At 38.1% G+C, this 15,501-nt stretch overlaps 3 pseudogenes; 2 read left to right on the plus strand and 1 right to left on the minus strand.

Annotated features, from left to right (window-relative positions):
• The first annotated feature begins 515 nt into the window (after positions 1 to 515).
• LOC123786307 (olfactory receptor 11H6-like) lies at positions 516 to 1,458 on the plus strand (annotated as a pseudogene).
• A 3,177-nt stretch (positions 1,459 to 4,635) lies between these two features.
• Positions 4,636 to 4,716, minus strand: LOC123786308 (U4 spliceosomal RNA; annotated as a pseudogene).
• Positions 4,717 to 12,048: 7,332 nt separating this feature from the next.
• LOC123786306 (olfactory receptor 11G2-like) lies at positions 12,049 to 13,027 on the plus strand (annotated as a pseudogene).
• Positions 13,028 to 15,501: the final 2,474 nt, after the last annotated feature.

Consider the following 15,501-nt stretch of genomic DNA (forward strand, 5'->3'; position numbering starts at 1 on the left):
ATGCTTTTTGTCTCAGTTATCAGACACCAACACTTAGAATTCAACCCTGATTCAGAGTAACAGTGAAATGCATAAAGATTTCAGTGTGTTGTTACCTTTCTTCCTCTTCTGATGCCTAATATTTGTGTCTCTAATTCCAAAGATTTAAGTAATTGAAATTCTGTGTCCAATATCAAGGGTCTATATCTCCTAATATATAAATATAAATACATGATTTTCATACCTACTTACTTTTGTGAGTACCATTATTAACCTTCTCCACTCTGCTTATCACATAACATCCATCTTTTACCATGAGAAAATTCTGAAAGAGAAATGAGAGAAAACAATGGTTCACAGTCTGATCATACCAACCACTCTCCAAAGGTCATAGACTTCAGCAGTATAGTTATTTATTTAATGGAATGATAGAATCTGAGGGAGTTAGGGTTCTCCAAAATGGAAATAATCCTGAGGATGATAGATTAAGGCCATCTTTGTCATTGTCACTTTTCTTCTCCATCCCTTAGGAAGCCATGAATATGTCAGGAGTCAGCACAGTGACTGAATTCATACTCCTGAGTTTTCCATGCTCCAGGGAGGTTCAGATATTCCTCTTTATGCTGTTCTTTCTGTCCTACATCCTGACACTGATGGGGAACAGGGCCATTGTCTGTGCAGTGAAGCTGGATCGCAGGCTTCACAGCCCCATGTACATTCTGCTGGCCAACTGCTCACTCCTGGAGATCTGTTACACCAACACGACTGTTCCCAATATGTTAAAGAACTTCCTATCTGAGACCAAAACCATCTCTTTCACAGCTTGCTTCTTCCAGTTCTACTTCTTCTTCTCCATGGGCACCACTGAGACCCTCTTACTGCCCCTCATGGCTTTTGATCGGTACTTGGCCATCTGCCAGCCTCCCCATTATCCTATCATCATGAACAGCCATCTCTGCATGAAGTTGGTGGCCCTGTGCTGGATCACAGCTTTCCTCTGCTATCCGATCCCTATCTACTTTGTCACACAACTCCCCTTTTGTGGCCCCAACACCATTGACCACTTTGTCTGTGACCCTGGTCCTCTCCTGGCCCTGTCCTGCGTCCCTGCCCCTGGAATTGAGCTTTCCTGCTCTATATTGAGCTCTCTTATTATCTTCATCATCTTCTTCTTCATCCTTGGGTCCTACACCCTGGTTCTCAGAGCAGTGTTGTGTGTCCCTTCAGTTGGCCAACGTAAGGCCTTCTCCACCTGTGGTTCCCATCTGGCTGTGGTGTCTCTTTTCTATGGATCCATCATGGTGATGTACATCAGCCCAACCTCTGGAAATCCAGGTGGGATATAGAAAATTGTAACCTTGCTCTACTTATCGGTGACCCCACTTATAAACCCACTGATCTACAGTCTCCGAAACAAAGACATGAAAGCTGCCTTGGGAAAAATTCATATGTGCACAGAAATTAGTCAAAGCAAATTAAAGCTCATGAGTTGGCCAAAGATCCGAACTAATTGTTTTCCCCATTTTCATCCCCACCTAAAAAGTAGGTGTTTATTCATTTGCCCCTTGAAACACAGACTCAAATTCATCTATTCTTGCCTAGATATACAATGGACAAGAGCATGCTACATTAAATCATATCTTGTCCTCAAATCAGGATTTTGTAGATTGTAATTTGAATTAAATGACCTGGGTATATGGACTTTAGTCTCTTCTTCTATCCTGACCTCCAATAACTGCTTGTCCATTTGTGTGTGATTAATAACACAGTCCCTAGCTTCATGCCTTTCTGACCTCTATTAAGTGCATCCATTCATTTACTTGGTTTTTCTTGCTTAAACATCCTGCTCTGCTCCTCAGAAGAGTACTCATACCTTTGTAGCTCAAATAAAAAGTAATTGGTGAGAATCAAATCATAATTATTCCAAATTTTTGTTTAATTGAAATCCAAAAGACTGACAATGATCTGAGCACTGTCTCCCAAACCTGTGTCATAATTACTTAGGGAGCTTTTTGAAAGACAGTTTCCCTGTCCCTTCTCCAAATCTAAATCAGAATCTTTCAAGTGCACCCCTAGAAATCCTTATTTTAATGTTACTCAGGAGGTTCTGATGCACTGAGACCAATACGAATTCACAAACTGATCTTACAGAGCCACAGTTTTAAATAAATTTGTGATGGGGAGAAATAAAATCTTACATTAGCTGGGAAAAGTGAAAAAGCTACAGTGTGTACGAAAGGTGACTCAAACATTCATGACAGTAGCATTAGTTTCTTTTCCTGCATCAACTTTGATAACCTCCATTAAAAAATAAGGACTAGATTACATTCTTCTTACCATTTCTTACCTATGCACAGTAATTAAGATACCTGGAAATAGGTTTACATTTTAAAAGAAGACTGTCATGTAGTGGCATTACAGTCTGGATTAGTTTTATATGAAGGAAGTCGGAGTTGAGTACACAACCCAAAAGAGGTGAAAGCAAACAAACCAAAGCCAATGATTCTAAGAGACTGAGATAAAGACAGATGCAGAGAAATTTATTGACCACTCCTGGTTATTTGGCTCAACTATGGTCAAAAATAAATTGCTCAGTTCATGTCTGGGATTGACACATTTCATTTATTCATTCCATAAACATTTATTTACCTCTGTAATATGCCTTGAATTACATCAATGTAGAAGATAAAGTCCCTCCCTTTGTGAAATTTACATTCTAGTGAGGGAGACAAATAATAATCAGGTAAACACATAAATCTATAATTCCAGTCATAGCAGTATAGAAAAGATTAACAGAGAAAAGAAAATTTGTAACTATGTGGAGAGAAAGATGTTAACTAGATTTATTGGGGTGATGATTTTGTAATATATACATATATCAAATCTTTACATTGTATAGCTGAAACTAACGTAATGCTGTATGTCAACTATCTCTCAATAAAACATCAATATATGAATACGGAAAATGTGAGGGTAGACGGGTTAATTTACATGATTTTCATTAAATGTAGATGGGGCTAATTTACATGATTTTCATTAAATGTAAAAAGAAAAAGAAAAGTGGGTTCACAGGGAAAGCTAAATTAATGGCTCTTAGTCCAATAATAATTTCTTTCATGGGGATTTGCATTAGGAAAACTAAGAAATACAGTGAACACTGGTCCCCAAAAGTATCTGATACAGATAGATAAATACATACATGCATAGATAGGTACATAGATATAATCAAGTCAGTATAGCTGCTTCTTATAACATTCTCAATAAGATTCAAAAGCATTATGTAGAAGTATAATTCAAGAGGAGCAATTCTTACAAGATCTAATAATTTTGATCCAAATATTAGCTTTCTGATGTTCTTCCTCAATCCAAAAGTCTGACCCAGAATATCCTAAGAATAAAATTTAGAGCTAATTGCATGTTCACCCATATCAAAGATTAATAACCCCTTATGTGGATACAAAAGTTCTCCTCTGTGATACAGAAGTTGAGTTTCAAGGACTACTCACAAGAATGGAGGGAACTGTTGTTATCACAACAGTTGTCTTAAGAAGTTTATTAGACTCTTTGTGAACTGAAAGTAATTTACCTGTACAGGGCTGTCATACCTGCTATCCAAAGAAAAGTGAGAGGTTGAAGGAAAGGGTGACGGAGAATGGAAAAAGAAGTGGATATGTGAGGAAGAGTTCCTCCTGACATGATTGAAATGAGGGGCAGGGGGTTGGTCATGAGAAGCAGTACATAAATCCAGTAAACTCTATTATTCAAACAAACTTTCAGGTAACTATCTTGATTACCTGAATTATGTTCTGAAGAAATGCATTTTCTTTGGTTTTGTTCTTTTTATTTCCTTAGAGTTTTCCTTTCAAATGTACAAGATAAAATGCTGGCTGAAATAAGGAGAGTGGGTTTTTCATTTCTATAACTTGATCCAAATAGGATAGTGACTGGAATTTGTAGGACTCTAGAGGGCAGATACTGAGGTGAGCGGCAGTGAGAGCATGGTGCCCTCAGGATCCTGGAAGCAGGGAGAGAGAAATTAAAACATAGTAAGAAGGATATCCAGCAGCCACAAGGACCAACTACTCCCCAACTATGGTTTCCTCTCACACAGTTTGATGGGAACAAGTCACCTTCCAGAGCAAAGAGTTACCTCTACACATGAATAGACGTCTGTGATAGTGAGTCACCTTGGCAAACTGAACCGACTTGAGATCACAGGCCATAGGCTGCTAACACCTGCACTGGTGATACCTTATGGATGCAGCCTCTGTCTAAGAAAATACTCCTATGTCATTGGCATGAGTAGTGTATGCTGCCATGAAAACACCAGACATGAAGAATACGTTTTTATTTTATTGGGCCCTGAAGACTTAGTTATTGCTGAGGTTTATGTGATATTTCCTTTAAAAATGAAACTTTAATACAGGGAACTATCAACTAACAATTGGAATGTACAGGCAAAACGTTTCTCAGAACTGGGTTGTTTGAAATTTGACATTAGTTTTCCCATTTAACCCTGTTAGGTGATGTAAATGCCCTAGTTGGCCCATAAGAATCTAGGTAACACATCATATACCTGCACCCTGAACTATATTCTAGCCAACACCCATGCCTGATAAAAGTTCTTAGCAAATGGGGGTAGACAGAAGCCTCTTCAATCTGTGAAGAGCTTTCAATTAGCAATAATCACACTTCAGATGAACCTCATTGGCTATGATACTGCCACTGTGCAAAGCTCAAAACATCTTTGATCTGTAAAGAATGTTTTCAAACACCTACATCTAAACATCATACTTAAATGTGAAAGTGAATGCTTTCTCCTAAAATCAGAAACGAGACAAGAATCCTGCTCTTACCACTTCTATTCAACGTTGTATTGCAAATGGTAGTGCAATCAGGCAAAGCAACAGGCATCCTGATTGAAGAAAGAAGGGGTACTGTCCTTAGACATGACATGACCATCTATGTAGAAAATCCGATGGAATCAACAAAAGAGGTTACTATAACTAATAAGCAAGTCTTTCAAGATTTCAAGGTATAAGAACCAAATATAAAAATCAATTGTATGGGGCTCCTGGGTGGCTCAGTCAGTGAAACGTCTGCCTTTTGCTCAGGTCATGATCCCAGGGTCCTGGGATTGAGCCCCAAATTGGGCTCTCTGCTCAGCAGGGAGCCTGCTTCTCCCTCCCCCTTGCCTACTGCTCTGCCTGCTTCTCTGCAACTCTGTCTCTGTCAAATAAATAAATCTTTAAAAAACTAAATAAAAAATTAAAACCAATTGTATTTCTATAACTAAGCATTAGCAACAATCAGAAATTGAGATTTAAAAAAAATGATGCCATTTGCAATGGCATCAAAATATACTGAATACAGATAGAACTGTTAAAAGATATGAAAGATTTACAGAATGCAAACGACAAACATAGTTGAGAGAAATTAAAGAGATAAATACCTGTAAAGATATAACTTTTCGATGGGTTAGAAAATTCAGTAGTGTTAAGATATCAATTCTTCCCAAAATGATCTATGGATTCAATGCAATCTCAATCAAAATCCCAGGGGATTTTTTGATAGAAATTAGAATGCTAATTTTCAAATTTAGAAATGCAAAGGACTTACACTAGACAATATAAAGTTGGAGTAACACTATTTAAGACTTATTATAAAACTACAAATTATCAAAACAACGCAGCATTGACATTAAGTTAAACAAACGGATCAATAGAAGGAAACAGCATCCAGAAATAGTCCCGATTTTAAACAAAAGCAACGAGTGGAGAAAGGATAGTAATTTTAATACATGGTGCTGGGATAATTGAATACCCATATCAAAAAAATAAACAATATATCAACACCTCACAAAATACACACAAATTAACTCAAAATGGGTCAATGATTATAAAATCTAAAACTATAAAATATCTAAAAGACAAGACAGGGGAAAATCCTTGTGACCCTGGCTTAGGCAAAGATTTCTTAAATACAATGACAAAGGCATGATTCATAAAACAACAAATTCATAACCTAGACTCCACCAAAATTAAAAATATCTGCTCTTGGAAAGACACTATTAAGAGTGAAAAGACAAGCCACAGCCTAGGAGAAAATATTGGCAAAGCTTGGTTCTGCTGAAGGACTTGCATCCAGAATATATTTTTAAAAACACTCAAAATATCAATAAGAAAACAAATGACCCAATAAAAATATGGAAAAATATTTGAGCAGACACTGAACAGAACATATACAAATGGAAAATAAGCAAATGAAAACATATTCAACATCACTAGTCGTTAGGGAATTACAAATTAAAATCACAATGTGCTACCACTGTATACATTCCAGAATCACTAAAACGGAGAAGGCCAACTGTCCCAGTGTTGGTGATGACACAAAGGCACCAGAGCTCTCGTACACTGCTAGTGTGAATGTACCATGGCACAAGCACGTGAGCAAACAGTCTGGCAGTTTCTTAAAAAGTTAAGCATGTATCCACCATATCGTAAAGCCATTTTCTCCCTAGCTATTTACCTAAGAGAGAAAAGCATGGGACGCGCAAAGTCTTATACACAAATGTTCCTAGCAGTTTTATTTATAATAACACAACACTGGAAACAACCCAAACATCTATCAAAGGCGAACAAATGAGAAAATTCATGTCTACCTATATAAAAGAATATGATTCAGAAATAAAAAGGAATAATGCATCGATTGATATTCATTCATGTTGTTGTATCTAACACTTGTGCTGAATGAAAGAAACTAGAAAAAATACATTAAGTATGATCCCAAATATATACATATAACATATATGTCATATATATAAGATATATATATATATCTCACATATATATAGCTATGAAAAATGCAAACATCTACAGTAAGAGAAATAACAGTGGTTATGTAGAGAGTGATGTCAGGGAGAGGAAGGAGGGAGGAATTGAAAAGGGGCATACTTACGGAAGTTAGAGATAGAATTGTGGGTTGACTAATATAACAATCAATTGATTTGTCAATATATCATTCTACTGGTATGAGATATAAAGCAAGGAAAGTATTTCAACTTGTATAGGAAAAACAGACACACACACAGAGAAATTAAGGTAGGCCCCCAAGGGAAGCAAATAACAAGCATAGAGATGTCTCTTGACACTGTTTTCTTTTTAGAAGCAGTAAATGGATCCTCAAGGATCAAAACAACAGGGCTGACTTCCTGACAGGCTCTGTTTATAACCCCTCAACAACTTCCACAAACACAATCAAGGATCCTTATCACAACCACTTCCACTTCTTTTCTCCTCTCCATCTAAGAAAATAAAGAGCTTTTGAGAAGCTTCAGCTTGGAATTCCCTTTGCTGACCCAGGTAAAAAGGTTATGAAGGGTTTAGAAGAGCAAAAGTCATAATCTACTAGCTTCTGTCCATAGCTCTCTTCGAAATTGCCACAGCCGTACACAGTCAGCCAATTATTTCTCAAGCTTTTACTGGTCAGGCAGTGGTCCAAGTACTGCTGCAGGCATTTATCTCATTCGATAATCTTTACAACAGCCCTTTAGAAAGGGCATTATTAGGCCCACTTTATCGCTAAAGAAACGGAGTATCAATTTCCTATGACTAATAAGAAAAAGCTCTTGACTCTAAATCCAATGTTTTTTCCATTATGCGCACCTGCCTACCACTCACCCCAATCAGGAAAATGATCCTTACTCTTCAGTATTTTCTACAGATTACCCAACATTAAAAATGTGACAGCACCCTCGTGGAAACTATACAAGCTAGCTAACGGAGGGAATTGAGTGGTCATGAGCCATCTCCAGACTAGCTATGGAGACAGGGCCAAACCCGTCCACACACCATGATCAGGAAATGTCTTCCTCCAACTATGTATCCCAGGACCTGGCTCACTCACTCAGTCCATCTCAACCTTTCCCAAATTTAACAAGTAAACCCAAAAATGATGATTATTGTGTATTAACTCAGTCCCTTAACTCAGCCTGGGGTCATAAACACATTGATGTTCACAGCGCCCTCTGCAGTCCATGCAGCAGGAATCCACCAGTATTTCTTTTCTTTTCCTTTCCTTTTTTTTTTTTTTTTGACAGCTCCTGCTCAGACTTGTGGCCAGTAAACATCATAGTTTCTTCTGTACAGAGGAGCTAAGTGGTAAAATGTGAGTAGCAATACAGTCCTGTTAAATATATTAGTTGGAGCGTAAAATGGTGATGGCCGTTCCTGTTTTCTAGAAGAGCGCTGTAAGACCCCCTGACACAGAACTGCTCTGAGAGGGAATGGTTTCACTCAAAAGTCTAACATGATTGGTGTTTCGGTTTTTAAGAAGTTATATGCTGCTGCTTGGAAAATGGAGGGTAGAGGAACAAAAGTAGAAGCAAGGAGTTCTTTTAGGTTGCTGCTGCCGAAGTCCCAGGAAGAAAAAATGGTCATTTGAACTTGGGAGACAACAGCGAAGACAAAGAGAAGTGTATGACACGAGTCATAGTTTAGAAGCAGCAACATCTTGCTGGTGAACTGGATGTGAGGGGTAAAAGAAAGGAAGAGACGCAATTTAGACTAAACCAGGAAAAGTAACTTCTTGAACATTAAGCCATTCAAAGTGCTGAAAATATTTTGAGGTGATGGACGAAGTGATTATTGCAAAACATAACCTCTAGACGCATCCTGCAAAGCACTTTGATTAAAAATGCCCCAACCACAGGGTGCCTAACTGGCTCAGTTAGTTAAGCATCTGACTCTTGATCTCAGCTCAGGTCTTGACCTCAGGGTCTTAAGGTCAAGCCCCATGCTGGGCGTGGTGCCAACAAAAAAAAAGAAAAAGAAAAAGAAAAAGAAAAAGAAAAAGAAAAAGAAAGAAAGAAAGAAGAAAAAGAAAGAAGAAAGAAAGAAAGAAAGAAAGAAAGAAAGAAAAGAAAAGAAATGCCCCGACCACAATTAGTAATAAATTATTTTGACCTATTGAAAACTGAATGACATTTCAGAGTCAGTATTAAAACTGTTAGGCCTAAGAAGGACCTTTTCTAACTTTACAGAATTTAGAGTCCATATGTGGCTTTCACATGTTAAAACAAATTTATTCTGAGTCCCTCTTTCCATTCATTACCAGTTATGTATTGTCATGGCTTCGACGTTTGTTCACTGCCCCATTCAAAGAACAGGGCATTTGGAAATGTGGTTGCTTCAGGAAAGACCACATTCTGAAAATGCTCATCCTGAATGAGAATAGGGTAAAGTAACGCAAAGGTGTATTAGATATTTTATGTCTGCTTTAAGTTTGCCTTCAAACGATGAATACTTGGTATCTGAAACTTAGCCACAGTCCCAAGTCACACGTTCTTAAAATCAGAGAGGCAAGGGCATCTAGAAAGTGTAAGTCTATGGTCCAAGAACCAGAGCCTCTTCCTCCCACAGCTGAGGCTCTCAAAGACCCACTGTAGTATAAGACATAAACTAGCAGGATCTTGGGAAATTATATTGGCCACATGAGTTCCCCATGTCGTGAAAATCATACAAAATCCAGAAATAGATCTGGCTCAGAGAGGGAAGTTTTGTACACAGTTTAGAAGTTCCAAACTATTACTCAGCTTGCTGGTCCCCGATCATAAATCTTCCTCTCAAATCAACACAAGAATGCACTATCATCAAGGACTTTTCCCCTGACACTTCTGTCATTTTATTCAGGGAAATCTTACTGTTTTTGAATACTCCAAAAGACCACTGTCAGACTCCTTGCATAACTATGCCAACTCTCAGAAATAGTTTGATTAACTGATACTACATTCCAGATAATGCACATGGATATTTTCACGTTCCTTATGTATGCCCTATTTACAGAGGCTTCCATAACCAAGACCCAGGAGTGAGGGTGGAATTATATAACAAAAGTTGTGCTTTGTGGTGTGTTTTTTTGTTTTGTTTTGTTTTGTTTTAACTCAGAAAAACATGAAGCCGTTATGCAAATGTGTAACCATCCAAGGTCATTCTGCCTTGAGGTACTCCCAAACGGTGACTAGAAGGAAGCAAAAAAATTAAAGTTTTCTCTTCTTTTCAAGTTTCCTGCTACATGTACCTTAACATTAGAGCAGTAGTATCAGGTTCCACAGTTTATGGAACTAGAATAGAAATAGAAATAGAACATCTCGGGGCGCCTGGGTGGCACAGCGGTTAAGCGTCTGCCTTCGGCTCAGGGCGTGATCCTGGCGTTATGGGATCGAGCCCCACATCAGGCGCCTCTGCTATGAGCCTGCTTCTTCCTCTCCCACTCCCCCTGCCTGTGTTCCTTCTCTCGCTGGCTATCTCTGTCAAATAAATAAATAAAATCTTTATATAAAAAAAAGAAATAGAACATCTCTACAAAACAGAAAATTTTGTAGAGTCATATCCCCAGCCCAAACCATCAAAGACTTGTTTCCACAAAACCACATTAATGCTCATCTATCCCTGAAATGTATCTACCCTAGGTGGCTGGGGAACTATAGTAACAGAAGTGAGCTGCAGCTATTTCCTACAACTTGAATGTTTTACTCGTGAAGCTGGTAGATGGCCTTACCAAATAGAATAAGTGAGTTTGTTAACTCCCTCAAAACAGAAAGTGACTCCAATAGGCCCAAGGGTCGCTGCTCCAAGGCCACACAATCTGAGTCAGCTTTGCCCATAGCTCTGTTGGTGTGATCTCTTTCTGGGAACTGAAAAAAAGTGCATTATTCATTCATTTTATAGGTATTTATTAAAAGCTGCCTAAGTGCAAAGCATTATGCTAATTCCCAAGCATTTCTGGTAAAGTAGCTTAAACAAACTGATTTCAAGCCTACAAAAAAGGTCTATATGAAACTTCCTCTTCAGAAAGATGCTTCTGAGTGAGCCACTTCAAATAATTCTCTCTGGGAGAGGCACATCGGAAATGTAGGTACAGTAAAGAAATGCCTTATTTAAATTATAAGGCTGATCGCAAGACTCAATGTTCATGTAAGATGAGCAACAAACTCCCCAAATGTGGCTGTAAATTACATCATGCATTACAATGTTCTCATAAATCAACTTTGGGGACCATTTTCTTTTTCTTTTTTTTTTTCCCCCCTCACTTCTGGACTACTGTCTTGAGAGCAGAGCAATTTTGATATAACCAACTACTCTAGGAAAAAAGTTCTGACAAGAAGAGAACCACCCAGTCCAACATCACCAGAAGGAAACAAAAAAGGGAGAAGCCATTAAAACAGTCTATACAGCATTCCCCAGGCCCTGGTAAACATTGACCTTAACATTAGAAAAGAATGTAGACCATCAGAGCTCTCGTATATGGTCAATAGAAGTGAAAAATAGTGCAATAGGGATGGAACATTGTTTAGTTTAATAAAGTTGAAAATACACACTTCTGTGTCCAGCCTATAGAAACGAGTGCAAGTGTGAACCAGGAAAAATGAACTATATCTTCATGGAATTATTCCTGGTAGCTCCAAAGTGGAAATAATTCATCTAAGTGGAGGTTTATTCATAGAATGTAATAACATAGAGAAGTAAAAATGGGGAAACTACAGATAATGCAACAACACGAATTTCACAAACCTTACTGTTGAACAAAGAAGCCAGCCAAAAGTATACTTTCACTTATGTAAACTACAAAAACAAGCAAAACCAAATACTTTTGTTTAGGGATGCATACTTAGTTACTAAAATAAATAAAAACAAGGAAGTGATTACCATAAGGAAAGGACAATGTTACAATTGGAAGGATAGAGAGGCAGAGGATACTGATTGGGATGGAGCATGAGAGAAGGTTCTAGGGTGCAAGTGATAGTCTCTTTCTTGACCTCAGTGGTTACCTCGGAAGTTTATGTTAACGATCAAGTTATAAGCTTATGTAGTAAGTATGTTTGCATGTATTTCACAATAAAGAAACATCTCTGTCTACCCACTGATATTCACCAACTTCTTGTGTTTTTCAGTCCAACAACTCAACTAGAATAGTATTTCAGGATTAGGCAAAAACAGTAATCACTGAGATATAAGTGTTTATTGCATTCCGCTGGGTGGTTTTGATACATATCTGGGTCCCTATATACACAGACATTCAATAACGTGATGGTCTTTTCACAGCTCCCAGACCCATGAAAATCTCCAACACCCCCAACACCTCCAGCACCATCACTGGCTTCATCCTTCTGGGCTTCCCTTGCCCCAGGGAAGGGCAGATCCTCCTCTTTCTGCTCTTCCCTGTTATCTACCTCCTGATCCTCATGGGCAATGGGTCTATCATCTGTGCTGTGTGCTGGGATCAGAGACTCCACACTCCCATGTACATCTTGCTCAACAACTTCTCCTTCCTAGAGATCTGGTATGTCACCTCCACGGTCCCCAACATGTTGGCCAACTTCCTCTCTGACACAAAGGTCATCTCCTTATCTGGGTGCTTTCTCCAGTTCTATTTTTTCTTCTCCTTGGGTGCTGCAGAATCTTTTTTCTTGGCTATCATGGCATTTGATTGGTACCTTGCCATCTGCCGGCCTCTACATTATCCAACCATTATGACAGGACATCTCTGCACCAATCTTGTGGTCAGTTGCTGGATACTTGGTTTCTTCTGGTTCTTGATTCCCATCATCATCATCTCCCAAATGTCCTTCTGTGGATCCAGGATCATTGACCACTTCCTGTGTGATCCAGGTTCCCTGTTGGCCCTCACCTGTCCTAGAGCCCCTGTAATAGAGTTAACTAGCTCTACCCTAAGTTCTCTGCTCTTAGGTATACCCTTTTTCTTTATCATGGTGTCCTAGGCTCTGGTCCTGAGAGCTGTGTTGAGGGTTCCTTCAGCAGCTGGATGAAGAAAAGCTTTCTCCACCTGTGGGTCCCATCTGGTTGTAGTTTCACTCTTCTATGGCTCAGTGATGATCATGTATGTGAGCCCAACATCCAAGCATGAAGCTGGGATGCAGAAGATGGTGACTTTGTTTTATTCCTTAGTAACTCCACTCATCAACCCTGTAATATATAGTCTGAGGAACAAAGATATGAAACATGCTATAAAGAAATTATTGGGAACCTAAAAGTAAGAGTCTTGGTTTAAAAGATTTGGGGACAGAATCTGTTTTTAATTTCTTAGTTAAAAAGAAGACTCACATCACTCAGAAAATTGTCTATATTATTTATGAACTTTATACACCATACAGTTTATTTCCTAGATTTTATAGGGCTATAAAGAATCACAGAGACGCACTCCATCTCCCTAATTATACAACTGATAGAGTCCTAGAATGATAAACTGAACTGAGTTTGTTGGAGAAGTCGAATTATAAACGTCTCCTGCCAAGCCAGAAAACCTCTCCACAGTGGTAGAAGAGAATAGAACAGTTTTATTATTGAATAATCATTAAAGCAAGGGAATATGTGTATCACGGCAATCTGTTAAGAGATGGAAAGACATAAAAATTCTCATTCCTTTATGTAGCCAAGCAACCACAACCCATTTACATACATGTTCTCAAGATAAATAGTAACTAGTCCTCAAGAAAGACTTGACAACACCCTTTGTCACACATACTTCATCCTAGATTCACCTGGTAATTGGGATAGCCATCTGTGTTTGCCAGTTGGCTTCCAACAAAGGAAAAATAAACCTATCTATGCTACCTGAGATAGTTTTTCACATTGGAAGACAGGCCACAAAAGCTAGGCTCCTACACCCCCACAGAAACTGGGAGACTGGGGCACTACCCACTTTGATGATTACACTTCAAAGAGACTTCCTAGGTCCTTGACAAAGATATTTCTGCATCAAAAAGCTGGCAAAAGGCTCATTTAGAAGATGTGGTTCATATATTCAATGGAATATTACTCAGGCATCACAAAAGATGAATACCTACTATTTACATCGAAATGGATGGAACTGGGGGAGATTATGCTAAGTGAAATATGTCAAGCAAAGAAAGATAATTATCATATGGTTTCACTCATGTGCGGAACATAAGGGATAGCACAGAGGACCATAAGGGAAAGGAGGGAAAACTGAAGGCAAAGAAATCAGAGAGGGAGACAAACCATGAGAGACTCTGGACTCTGAGAAACAAACTGAGGGTCAAGGAAGGGTGGGGGTTGGTGTGCTGGGGTAGCTGGGTGATGGGTATTAAGGAGGGCAAGTGCTGTGATGAGCACTGGGTGTTACACACAACTAATGAATCATTGAACACTACATCAACAACAAATGATGTACTATATGTTGGCTAACTGAACATAATTAAAAAAAGAGGCTCTTTCAGATTTTTAATTTTTACATACATTTCAAAGAGAGAAAAATAATTTAATTACAAGTTTTCTAAAGTCAATGCTCAAGGAAAAAAAAGGGGGGAGAGCAGAAAGTCTCTTCCCTTATTTTCAATAGGGATAATTCAGCCTGTATTTTTTCATTTGTATTTAGCCTCACAAATTACACAAGATTATAACTCTATGGCAAAACCTAAAGTTTTCTTTTTTTTTAAGATTTTATTTATTTATTCGACAGAGATAGAGACAGTCAGCGAGGGAGGGAACACAAGCAGGGGGAGTGGGAGAGGAAGAAGCAGGCTCATAGCGGAGGAGCCTGATGTGGGGCTCGATCCTATAACACCAGGATCACGCCCTGAGCCGAAGGCAGACGCTTAACCGCTGTGCCACCCAGGCGCCCCAAACCTGAAGTTTTCTATTATCCTTTCAACAACAACAAATTGACCTAATTCTTCTGATTGAGCTTAAATTTCTGCCCTCCAGAAACTTAATGTTGGTAGCATCAATTATACACAAAGGATTAATAGCCATATATATATATACATATATATATGTATGTATATATACACACACACATATATATATGTATATATATACACACACATATATATACATATATGTATATATACACACACACATATATATACATATATATATATACATATATAGATAGATCTGAAGATATATCTTCAGATCAGTAAGAAAAATAGCATCAGCACAAAAGAAAAACTGCCAAATGTATGAAAAATAAATAAATAGCAGATGTTTTCAAATATCTAAAAAGACATCCTATTTTATTCAGAGCTGGAGAAATACAAAAATTGACAAAGATAAAACATCATGTGGGCGAAAACAGCAATCTCTTCCCTTGCTAGTAGAGCATAAGTTGTTACAACAGCTATGGAGGACATTTTGACAAAAACTATCAAAATTTAAGGGACTTTTGACTCAGCAATTCCACTCTTAGATCGTGATTTGAGTAGTATACTCACGTGTAAGAAAAATGGCCTATGTTCAAGAATATTGACTACTGTTTCTAATAGCAAAAAAGTAGAACAATCTAAATTCCTATCAATTAAGTATTGAATTACTATATATCCATAGAATGAAATATACTATATAACTGTAAAAAATGAAGATCTGTACATGTCTATTGATCTAAAACTATCCTCAAAGTACATCATTAAAGGAAAAGCAAGATGGAAAAAACTCTCTATCTTGAGCTATCTTTCATGGGGAGAAAGATTATGGGTAAATATAT

This window comes from Ursus americanus, chromosome 4 (genome assembly GCF_024610735.1).
Source record: "Ursus americanus isolate L20-20 chromosome 4, mUrsAme1.1.p, whole genome shotgun sequence".
In the NCBI taxonomy this organism is placed as follows: domain Eukaryota; kingdom Metazoa; phylum Chordata; class Mammalia; order Carnivora; family Ursidae; genus Ursus; species Ursus americanus.